This window comes from Thunnus maccoyii, chromosome 22 (assembly GCF_910596095.1).
Source record: "Thunnus maccoyii chromosome 22, fThuMac1.1, whole genome shotgun sequence".
Taxonomy (NCBI): domain Eukaryota; kingdom Metazoa; phylum Chordata; class Actinopteri; order Scombriformes; family Scombridae; genus Thunnus; species Thunnus maccoyii.
The window spans coordinates 11,777,290-11,789,473 of NC_056554.1; the positions used below are offsets into that span (position 1 = coordinate 11,777,290).

A 12,184-nucleotide genomic window follows, 5' to 3' on the forward strand; every position below is an offset into this window, starting at 1 on the left:
AGACTGATTACTTTTTTTTTTTTTTAACCTTAAAATGTTTGAGTCTTGTCATGCTAATATTAGGTAGTCTGATCAGTTCTGAGCCAGAAAATTGGACCTACATCAAACAGTCAGTTTTCAGTGGAGCTGTGCCCTGACATTACATCCCAGAAACTCTTTTTCTGATAGTGTGTGTGTAATCAGTTGCACATGCTACATATTCTTGTAGACCATACAACTACAGTATGTTGGATAGTGCACCATTTTGGCAGTTTCAATGAAAGAAACAGAACTGATGTCCTGTATTGTTTTGTACTAACAGGAAATGATTCATTGCTATGTCCCAGCGGACGTCAATAATGCTTTGGCATCAAAATTCTTACAGCAGTTTCAAATATGAAAACATCACAAATACACTAATCAGCATTCCTAGGGATTTATTAGTCTATTTTATTAGTCTATGTTTCCACTGTTGCCAACACTGAACACTACCGTCAGACATTCAGCTGTGAAGTGCTTTTTTTTGAAGTTCAGATTTAAAGGCAAATCCAGTTGTGACTCACATCTTCAGATATCATATCGCCTAAATTGCTCCTCCATTTTCCTATTGGAGTAAAGGTGCCCATCCAAACACTTTGAAATTGTATGGATTTAGTACACACACTGGCATTTTTAATTATAACCTACTTTTTAATTTGTCTCTACAAATGTACAACACACTCAACACAAAGAAGTCCTGCAAGAGCTGAGCTACAAATTGTGATTCATGAAATTCAGTGACATTCTGTAAAATGTTTGAATTCCTGATCCATATTTCTAATGTATGTTGTTTGAAAGCTGAACAATATACAACATCTTAGTGCACTGAAAATGAAAACACTTCTCTCATTATATGTGAAAAATAACAATACACATGCACATCATTTTTGATTAATTGAAATGATATGAGATCTCTTGTTTGTTTTCAGATCATTTGCATATAAAGCACAGTATGTTGTCCAGCAGATTTCAATGCAGCATTTTGCAGCACATCTTTTGAAATGATTGCCTTTAGGAATAAATAGGGTGTATAATAATGGCAGTTATCATTAGATATTACAGATTTTCATGACAAGTTAGTGGTCAGGGATTGTTTTCATGCTTTTCATTGCTTCTAATTTACTGTCACTGAGCCAAAGGTGAACATGGATTATTCCAAAACTTTCTCCAGCGCACTGTTTACTTTATTTTAGGGTGTAAAACAAGATTATGTAATACAATTATTCTGGATTTTTTTTTTCTTTTTATCATTCTTAAGGTTGGCTTTTCTATTTTAGTTTTTACATCCCTACTGTACAGATTTTCTTATGTATAAAATAAAATGAAAACAAAATGTACTGAGGCTGCTTTTAATAGAATAGTATCAATTGACATTTTCCATTGTCTGTAAGATATGATTGAATGTATATTAAAATAGTTCATGACAAAGATTTTTCATGCTTAACTCTATACTCCATGCGCCAAATGACTGTATGTTTTTGTTAAAAAAAAAAACAACAACAACCCCTCCTATATCAGGAAAGTGTGTTTTAAAGACTAGACAACTAGATTGCTGTGTTTTGCAGGCTTTAAAGCGATTTTTAAAGAGATTTATATGCAAACCTTTGAATAGCATGATAAGTATTGAGTAAAGCATACATTAAAACATACATGTATACATGGGTTTATTAGGAAATATCTTGTTGTATTTTGATATTGTCATATTGTGTTGAATATTCTCTGCAGTAAGCTTATGAATGAAAAATCTTTTTACAGCCATATAGCCTTTTTGCCAGTGCTACTGTATATGCCTGCATGTCTTGGTCTCCCTTTCACTTGTCTCCATGCGAGCCTAACTGTTGCTCCACCCTCTGAAAGTCGACAAAAAGATGTGCACGGGATAAGGCTGCTGCCACCCTTGGTGTAAAGCTCTACAAATGTGCTTTATATCGATGCGTCCTGCTCACATTGATCTAATATTCCTGCTGGTAAAGCTTCAAAAACGCTTTCAATTGTTTCGAATCTGTCAATGGAGCCCCAAATTAACGCCCACCTTTGTTTCTAGCCTGTAGGTCGAGTATTGAAGGCTGACCATTGACTGAGGCAGACAGTGGGAAGCGTGTAGGCTGCTTTCACAGCTACTGTACCGGGGAACGTGCGCTGTCCGTGGTGCTGAAACCTGCTGAATGCGGGGCTTTGCTTTCTGCACCGATACAAGCAGCGTCTGGTTTTGCAGCAAAATCAAGCGCTTGATTTCAGGTATCTTGTTCTGACAAATAATGATGTGAGAGCGCCGAAATGGTGCAGACAGTGAGGGGGTATGATGTAGCAAAAAAAAAAAAAAAAAAAAAAAAAAAGGATGATGACGAGTGCGGTAGGTCCGTCAGGAGAATGTTTCGGAGTTGTTTTATTGTCTCATCTAAGGGCAGCGGTAAAAAAACAAAAAAACAACAACAACAAAAAAACAGCGATTCCCACCACGTGAAAGCACCACACAAAAGATTAAAAAAAATGACTTTAATAGCGTCAGTTTTCTTCTTTCTTAGATGACGGTGACAGTGTGGTGATTGCACAGCGATGTGGCGTAAAACACATTTGTGAGTGGGGTGGGAAAAAAAACGGAATACTCTCAAGGCATGGTGTTATTCCCGCCTGCTGCACTGTGCATGTCTCGGCAAGGACATGTTTGACTTCAAATGCCATATTTAGGGAGGAGGTGGGGAGGGGAGGGGAGGGGATGCTTGATCGCTTTGAGTGACTTGGGCGAGGACGAATGGCATCTTGTGATTTGGAAAGACGGGTTGAGCCCAACGAGGACCGAGTAAGAGCCAATAGTATTGAAGAGCTTCTGTGTGCATAAGCGGTGGATGGAGCTACTCTGGGTATACTTCCGCGTCCAATGCGTGTTCATGTGTAGGTTGAATGGATGAAACAGAGAGAGCGGAGAGGTATAGGCATGCTGTGATACGGCCCTATATATTTGCCGGCAGGACTATCTTCCTTTTAAAGACAACCTCCTCCTTGCATTGGTTTCCACTCAGTGATGTCGCGTATTTGTGTGGCGCACCTGTAAAGAGCGAGACAGGCAGAAGCCAGCTTTTTTAATTATTTGATTCCTTTTATTTCTTCTGTTCTTTTTTCCTTTTGTTTCATGCATTTGCTGAAAGGAAATCATTTCTGTGTTTTAATTTAATAAATATTTCATTTTCTCTCATTTTATCTTGTTTGTGTTGGCTTTTATGTTTCCAAGTTTGAACTAAAGAGAGCGGAATTCATCATTTTACAAGCTATTGGCCAGGTGTTTCATTCAGAGATTGTTTGCCTAAGGACGTCCATAACTTTCATTTATAGAAACGGTAAGACATTTTTTACACATTTGCTCATTCACCTGAAACATTTCAAGTCGATTTCTTCTTTTTTTCTTACTCTGTCAATTCTTTAAAGACAATAAGTAGATCAGATCATGCATTCACTGTAGTCTTAGGCTATCTTTATTGCATGTAAACGCGATGGGAAAGTCAACGTGATGCATTCATGTTTCCATTGACGGGTCTGAATTGCGGTGCCTTGGCATATCATACACTTACTCGACAGGATAAAGTAGGCGATCTCCGGCACATGTGCTCATTTCAAAAATGATCCAAGGTTTCAGACATGCACGAACGCATTTATCGCTGTAGTGTGGAGAAATATAGGCCTTGGCAGAATGCTGAAACGTGGGATCCGCAGAGTAGCCGGTTATTTTACTGTATATCTGATGTTATGTTGCTCATATTAGACTAATAGCACTGTTTTATATGTGGGATTTCACATGAATAGTTGTAGTAATAGCGGCAGCAAGCAATCTGGACAATTTTTGATTTTCAGTCTGATCTCTTAATCAATATGGAAACTTGCATTTTATTTAGGATAGACATGTAGCCTATACAAAGCATGCCAAAATATAGATGTGATGTTTTTTTTTAAAAAAAAAAAAAACAAAAACAAAAGAACAACTTTATGTTGAGCTACTGTAGGTGCTATTTCATCAGTTTAGGTGTAAAACAGCCTATAGGGCCGAAGATTCTGTGCAACTCTAAAACAGCTATATAGGTTACAGTAAGTGCAGCCTGTGTGTTCAGCTACTTGGAGTTGCTGGATAATATTTTCTAAGTTCTGCTGTCACAGGCATATTTGTATGCTATTTTTGAATTTTCATGCAGCTCCTAATTTTAAAGTGTAGGCTTGTTTCAAGCAATTCCTATTCTTAAAAAAAAAGAAGAAGACAATGGATTTGGATCCCAGCCCTTTTCCTGCAAAAGGTCACTGATCAGCACTTGTTTTTGATTGAGGCTTGATTTTGCCTTTTATACCTATAGGCTGACATGTCTGCCCTGTGGGCGAAGACGGGACAGCGACATCTAATAGAGAAACAGCAATACTTAAACAAATTCCTGTCGTAATTGGGGTGGATTAAATTAAACTATCCTTTTTTTGCCTCTTGAATACCTTAGAGACCCTTGTGGCCCCCGGTCGCTGCACTGAAAAAGCTATTTCACTGTTGTGTTTTTCTTTTTGTATGACATTTGCTGGACACTGAATTCAGGTTAGGCAGCATGAAGCAAAGGTGCACCTGCAGCAAATCAATTAGTTAATAGTCTGTTTCCGGGGTAGAGACGGGGTCTCCTCTGATTGGCGGAGGGTCTGATTAGTTTACTTAGGGTGGCCGCGTTCCCGCCACCGCCCCCTATTCTACTGCGCAAAGACTGCGACTGAAAGTTTGATGTCTGCAGACTTTACATCAATAAATACCCGCGACGCCGATTCAACACCTCAAGGTAAGACATCACAAAGGAATAGTATGGAAAAATATGACCTACCAAAAAAAATACAACTGTGCCGAAAATGTACAGGCGAAAAAGCCATTTAACGTGATACGTAGCTAGCAAGACCAAACCGGCGCTGACGCAGCGAGCCACCGAGTCGGACATGTTGCCGCAGAAGGAAAATTTCCTGTTTTAACGTGTCTAAATATTGTTACCAAACGTCAAGCTAGCTGAATTGACTATTGAAAGCACAGCGCCAAATTTAAGTGCTAGCTAACACATCACACTTCCCGTTACTGATGAAAATTTTGCCCTAATGGCTCAGCCCACACAAACTGCCTGTTTTGCCGTCGGCAGTATTGAATTAAGCTCGTAATTAGCGTTTGGCTAACCAACCACGCCGCGTGCTGGTTAACTTTGATTAAAGCTAACATAAAGTTGCACTTTGACAAAGTTATGTTTTAATGGTAGCCATAATTTTTGCCCAATTAGCATTTGCTAACACGTGTCTGTGAGAATTTACTTAATAATTTCATGAAGGGAGTTTCAGTCACAGGTGTCACAAATTAACCAATTAAACCCGGCAGCTCTCGGTCTCTGCTCCACTCCGCAGTGTAATCTCACTAATTAGAAACGCCTTACCCAAAGACACATAACAGTTGGTTTCAACAGCTACCCTATACCTTTTTAATTTAATTCAGACCTATTTTTACATATATTAACATACACAATACATGTGTATAAAAGCTAGTAGCAGGTCTATTTTTGGCTGCGACACGTTTTAACCTAAACATTTGTAATTATTTCGCATACTTTGCGGAAACCTTTAACAGTTCTTGAAATTTAACTACAAAATTAGCACAATATTTATTTAGTCAGGGAATTTATTTATGTACACACAGTGGTCATTCTTTAATCAGTGCATCTAACTTTTTTGTCATTCAGCACATGAAACAACTAAGTATTTCCTTTGCGGTGTTGTAATATGACAACAGTCCTGATTTATTGCCTTATAGCAGGGCAAGTGATGGCATTAATTACACTAAAAGGTGTTTCACTCTCCACTTGTAAATGGTAAAAAAAAAAACATTGGCATTTGGTTAATGCAAATACATGGAAAAAAGCAGGTGTTATATTAGTGGCGCTGTTCATTGTAGTTTTTAAGGACAATTACTAGACTAATATGTTGCATTAACATAGTAAGACTCGTTCTAGTTTGCATTTTTTTTGTGCTTATTGTTGTAGTTTCTGGCCTTGAATATTGAGCAGGTGAATGTGTTGAAGCCACAGGCATATGAGTTATAGTTGGCAGTCTGTGGTGAGTAATCTTCAGTTGGTAGGTCATGAAAAAATTACATATCGTCCAGCCAGCAGCTAAGAGCCTGACCAGTTAATTTACCAGGAGGTTGCCAACACACAGGACATCTGTGGGTACAGGGGGACAACCTAGCAAAAAAGGAAATGGGGGTGCTTACTGAAGTGATACACACTTTGCCTTACTATAAGCAGAGATCCCTGCTATCTATTTATTCAGAGTAATTTTTAAGCAGGACATTTGCAAGGTCATCCTCAAGTATTGATTTGACATTAAGCGACAAGTGAGAAACCTTTTAAGATGGATGAAGTATAATAAATGCAACATTTGTTATTGATAAAGTAGTTAGCTTTACCACTTTTTGTCTTATAATTCACCTGATAAACTCCTTATTATATAGAAAATAGCTTTCTGTGGAGTAAAGAATTCATGTTTTTTATTATAAAATATTTGAATCGGGCAGTTTTACATGGTTCTTGGCATTTGTGGTTTTAACAGTACTCTTAAGAATTGTGGAATTAATATCTAATGTCATGAGCACAAGAGGATCTAAATTCAAATTAAGTATCTTTGCAGATCTCAGCTTTAGTGTGTGTGTATATATAGGAGATACCCACATGGTCCTATTTTCCCTCAATATATCTGCTGCTTTTTGGCATTTTCTTCCTTAGTGTTCATGCAACTTCCACAATTCCAGCAGCGTCTGTGCTCCGGAGAGGGACAAGAAATAAGAGCGGTTGTCTTTATGTATTATTGAGCCCCCCACGTTAGCGTTCTAAATAAAGGCTGCTGACAGAGTGACCAAAATGCAGGACAGTGAGTGAACTTCCAAAGGCCACATCACTGTGCTCTGTGCGGCAATGTGTGCCACTGTCAGAACTGGGTTAGTATACAGTGTGTGGCTTAAGAGGGAAAAAAGCAATTTTGCCCCCTTTGTCCTCCTTAAATACCATCCCATCCCCCTTTCCTCTCTTTGTGGCCTCTCCTCCACTCCCCCCCTCTGCATTAGATCTAGTCTGAGATGGGTGGATAGTCCACAGGACTGTTTCCATTCTGTCCGTCTTGTCTGTTGGCCACAGGGTGGCCCTCCCCTGCATGTGCGGGTCATTACTGGAGGCCAGCAAAGCAGTGTCCTTGAACCCTGTCACTGCATCACAGCAGCTTGATAGACTGTCACATCTCATGCTCTGTACAGCTGTTATGTGGTGAGTGTTAATTTGTGTAGTTAATTTTTTGGCTTTTTTTTATTGTCTAGGCCTATGACGAGCTGAGGTTGTGTAAATATGCCTGGTGTTGTCTAAACATTTCAGACTTTTTTTCATTATAATGACTGCACTGGACCGCCATATTAAGCAGTTGTACTATGTCAAAACCCAAATTTCATTTGTCTCAATTGCTAAATTGACAAATTCAAAGAGGAGTTTCTCTTTAACATCAGATTTTCAGCTTTTTTATAATATGACTCGAGTGGCTTTTCATATAGTGGCAGACAGGTAAGTATCAGAAAATTACTTCCTGCTGTATGAGCGTAGGTTACAGTTTGACTTTCAGTCTTTTTTTTTTTTTTTTTAGAGTTGTACTACAAGTAATTTTTCAGAATCAATATATTTGGCCACAGATTGCTCTTAACAAGCAATGAGAGTATCATTCAGTTAACACCTATTCATATCTACTAGTGTCGGTATATTAAACTGTTGCAAGAACAGGCAGATAATTTTATTACAACTGGCATAGATGTTATTAAAAATCATGAAATAAAAGAAAATGGTGATAACAGAGCGGAAAATATGAACAATATTATTTTTCACTAGCAATGACATGTTATTTTTACATTGGTTCTCTAACAGCATCAAGCCAGAAAGAATGAAAATGCCTCTGGTCAAAATTTCAGTATAAGTCAATATTGATGAACATGTGTTGCAGTCTCTGGAGCAATACAACACTACCCAACTGAATTTTATTTCAGGCGGACTCTGTAGTAAAGGTTTTTTCTCCCCCTTTTTTTTTTGCTACGAACATTGCTGGATTATTCTTTTTTTTTTCCCGAAAGTGTTGGTGAGAAATCATGCACTTTTTTTTTGGAGGAAGACTGACAATTATAACTCAGAATTGCATCACTTTTCAGTATTATTCTGACGGCTCTGGCTGACATGAGGGAGCTGCAGCATGACTAACCCACTCTCAACCCTACACACTGTAGCTTGGCACCTTCAGGCCAAACTTCATCAAAAGTATTAAGATCAAGAGTGTGTGTACATGTATGTTGATGCATTGTTTTTTTTCTCAGCCGTAAAATGTTTGTCTTGTTAGTCAACAAAACTGACAAGCTAAAATGGGCAAAAAATGTTGAAACAGTTCAGTGATTTTAGGTGTGGACGGCTGAGCAACACAATATCCAAGAGACAGGAGTCGCCCTGACAGCACATGCACAACAGTGTTTCCATGTTGTCGATTTAAAAGTTACAGGATTCAGGAAGTAATAAAAGTAGTAAGAACTTCCAATTTTAAAACCACCATGGACACCTAGTACATGAAAAGCCCATTTTATGTATTTTTTATTAAAGAAAAATCAGTTAAGATGCTCATATTTGGGTGACGTTGACACCTATAAAGACGACACCACTAATAAAGGTAATTAGACAGTGTTTGTATCCAAGCGCGGCCACAGCAGTACACCTTTTTACCTCGGCAGGGCACAAGTAGCTTGGACCTATTTTACAGCGTTGTGTGTTCTAGCGGTTGGCTTTGCTTTGTACACCTCGGTGTGTGGGTAGACTAGTCACATCTGTGTTTTCAGCTGGGATATTTTGAACTGTTACTTGTGGGCTTTTAGTTTTCAAGGACAGACCGTGCATGTCAGTGTGTGCACTCTGGAGTTCTTCACTCTGCAGCTTGTCACGCATACTTGGTCAATTTAATCCTCTGAGGAGCTAGTAGCAGAGATTCGTGCCTCCTCACTTAAGTGCTCAGTGTCACATCGGTACATGCTGATCTCACTGTTGGCATCAGGCTCAAGTTGAAGAAGTTCTACACTTAGTCAGATCTATAAATTGGCTTTTTTTCAAAAAATCTTCAAACTTTATTCTACTGCATTTCCCCTCATCAATCTGATGTTTGTCTGTTGCAGTATTTGAATCTTTGTTGTGATCCAATCAAAAATATTAGCTTGGAAATGGCGGTATAGTGTTTTTTTTAATATCTCTGAAATGTCCAGGCTGACTGAAGATGACAGATGCCTAAAAGGGCCTTTTATAACCAAATCTAATCAAACCATTTTGTGAAGTATTTCTGGCTTTGCTTTAAAGATAGGACTTGGTGTGCTAATACAAGAAAGGGGGGGGGGGGGATGAAAACCACCATTAATGGTGCAGGCTGACAGATGCGCATCATTGTTGTGCATTAGTGCTAACCTAATCTGGAGTTTAGTGTATTTAACTTTGTGTTGCCTCTCTTTTTTTAAAGCTGAAATTGTTCAAAGGAAACAAAACTCTTTTTTTAAAATCAATATTTATAAGCATGGCTGTCACTTAATGTTTCTGAACTGGAGTAAATTGCTTGATGGCCTTTACTGAAGCTGCCGTTAATTGGAGAAAAAAAAAGACAGTCTAAGTATCCTCAAGTGGCAGTTGTGACTTAAATACATCATTTGGATTGATTTAATTTCGAGCTAAAGGAGGCTTTGGTATTCTTGGTATTCTCCTTAGGTACATGTGCATCAGGTCAGTTTTTTTTTTTTTTTTTTTTTTACAAGGGAGCAGGATATGGATCAGGGTATGAAATGTTATCAGGCTGTGATTGATTCCATATGAGTTGATTTACAGCTGTTCTTTAGAGTTTGATCAGCTGTGAAATCTTGCCTCCAAACACCCACTCAGATCACTTTTCCGTGCAGTTAATTAGCACAATCAGTGAGCTGCTAAAATGCAGCCAGCACCACCAGTTTCAGAGGTTGAATGCTGACACATGGCTAAGGCACAGAACAAAAGCATAATGGACCACATGCATGTGAAGATGTTAGTTTTGAATGTCCCTTATGCTTTTTGCACATTGCCATAGTGAGAATATAGCTAACTTTAAGCTTGTGTGTAAAGCCAAAAGCATTAACCTTATCTGAATTGGGAATCTCTATATTCATAGTAACACTGCGTGCAGAGCCTCTTTTTCTTTTTTTTTTCCCCCCCTTGTGAGAAGGCAGTGGGATCTGAGAGTACTAATAACTAAACACGCTACACTTTAATGAGTCTTAAAAGGAAGTCTGCTCAGTGGGGTAAAATTGTGGAGGTGGATGGGTTTATCCTAGCAATGATGGGAAAACAAAAAAAGAACCTCGTGGTCCTTATCTGGGGCTGGTTTCTGACGAAAACTGTGAGGCAAGGCCTCTAGGGGAACAAGATGCTCCGCACTCAAATGCCTGCACTAAAAGGAGGCTGCTGGCTGGCTGCACACAGTGAAAGCCTTGACTGAAATTTTTGGGGAGAGGCGTCTTGCCAAGCTTCCTCTTCCAAGTGTTTATCTAATGAAATATTTCTGCCTTGTGGCACTATCTCAAGCGGGACAATAGCCAATGTTTGTGCTTTGTACTTAGAATAAAAGGTGAAACATATGAAATGGAGATTGAAGTAAGTCATTTTCTTCATCAACAATATGTTCTTGTGGCCTGTTTTTCTGCTGTTACCATGCACGTTGGGGAGGCTGCTTGTGGACCCTATAACTGCTTAGAATTGTGATTTTTGACATATGAAAAATTTTGGCTTAATGTCACTGAGGTTGTTTATCCTTGTGACCTTTCTGTCGTGTAAACAAAACTAAAAAAGTTGACATGTGGAAGCAGTCCTGATATTTTGCAGTCACCAACTGGTTTCATACTTTGAGACAAATAACAGATGGGAAGAGCAGCGGGAGGGTGAGATTGACCTGTGAAGTTCAAGTCCCCCATCCATTCGCGACTGGACTGCTTGTGAGTGTATTTGGTGTTGATGTTGACTGTACTTGCTTGTACTTCGGAAAAAAAAACTGATGGTATGGAAGAGCAATTGTGGCCCCAAACAATTAATATTAAGACTAATACCCTCAGGGGAAGCTCTTGTGTATTGCGCAAAATCAGTTGTCAATAATTCAGTGTTATCATGTAGGATCATATCATGCCTATTCTTGTCTGTAATGCATAACATTTGAACACACTGTAAAAACCATATTTAAGTATTCACATTTCTCAGATTGGTTCTCAGAAAGCAAAAAACAATAGTTATGAAACCTAGCATACCAGTACACTGTTTATTATAAGATACGCTAATAACTGTGTGTCTGTTGTAGTATATCATCACCTGGAGCCAACCAGTCCGTATCTGCCATAAGAGGAATATACAGAGGTGAACAGGTTAACATGCAAGTCCATACACCATGTATTACTATATCAACATTCTCTGTATTGATCAAGTTTTACACAACCTTAGTAACCAAAGGTTACAGCTTACAGAGGAGACGTTTATGATTAATTGAAGATGAATTTATCATCCTTGGAGCTTTCCATAAGTGGCAGCTGCCGGCCAAACAGCTGACTACTCATTTAAGTCCAGTTGGCTACTTTATTATTTTAATTTCTGATTTTTGATATGTCTATCAATCCTGGCCCCACATACTCTACATAAATGTGTGTGAGCATGTGTGCGCGCTCAGCTGAGAGGTTGTGTCCTGCCGAGTAGAGAGCCAAGAGTCATCTTCATTGTTTGACAAATATTAGCAAAATAATTGATGACAAAACACATTAAGAATTGCATTGATTGCACAGACAGGAGACATCCTCATTAGACGGGTTACTTCGGAAAACATTGGTGGCAGCTACTTGATTGCACAGTAAATATTTAAGTACACTGAAAGCGCTGCATTTTCCATATACGCCACATAGTCGTTTATGGGCTCAATGAATGAATGCATGAAATAATTATCTTTTTTATTTACATTGCGCTTTTTACAGCAGAGCTATCTCTAAGACACATATTAAACACACACTAAAACAAGCAATGTTGTCAAAGTTACAGGCCTGTCATATGAGGGAGATGTAGGCTGT

The 12,184-nt window shown here is 38.6% G+C and overlaps 1 protein-coding gene across 4 annotated transcripts in view; it reads left to right on the forward strand.

Moving 5' to 3' along the window:
* Positions 1 to 4,691: 4,691 nt before the first annotated feature.
* Positions 4,692 to 12,184, forward strand: part of elavl2 (ELAV like neuron-specific RNA binding protein 2) — a 38,472-nt gene continuing 30,979 nt past the window's right edge. For 3 of the 4 annotated variants that reach the window (XM_042400920.1, XM_042400922.1, XM_042400923.1), the window contains exon 1: positions 4,693 to 4,814. The gene's annotated coding sequence lies outside the window, so the exon portion shown is untranslated. Of the gene's footprint in view, positions 4,815 to 12,184 lie in introns of all 4 variants that reach the window. The other variant, XM_042400921.1, reaches the window with a different exon arrangement.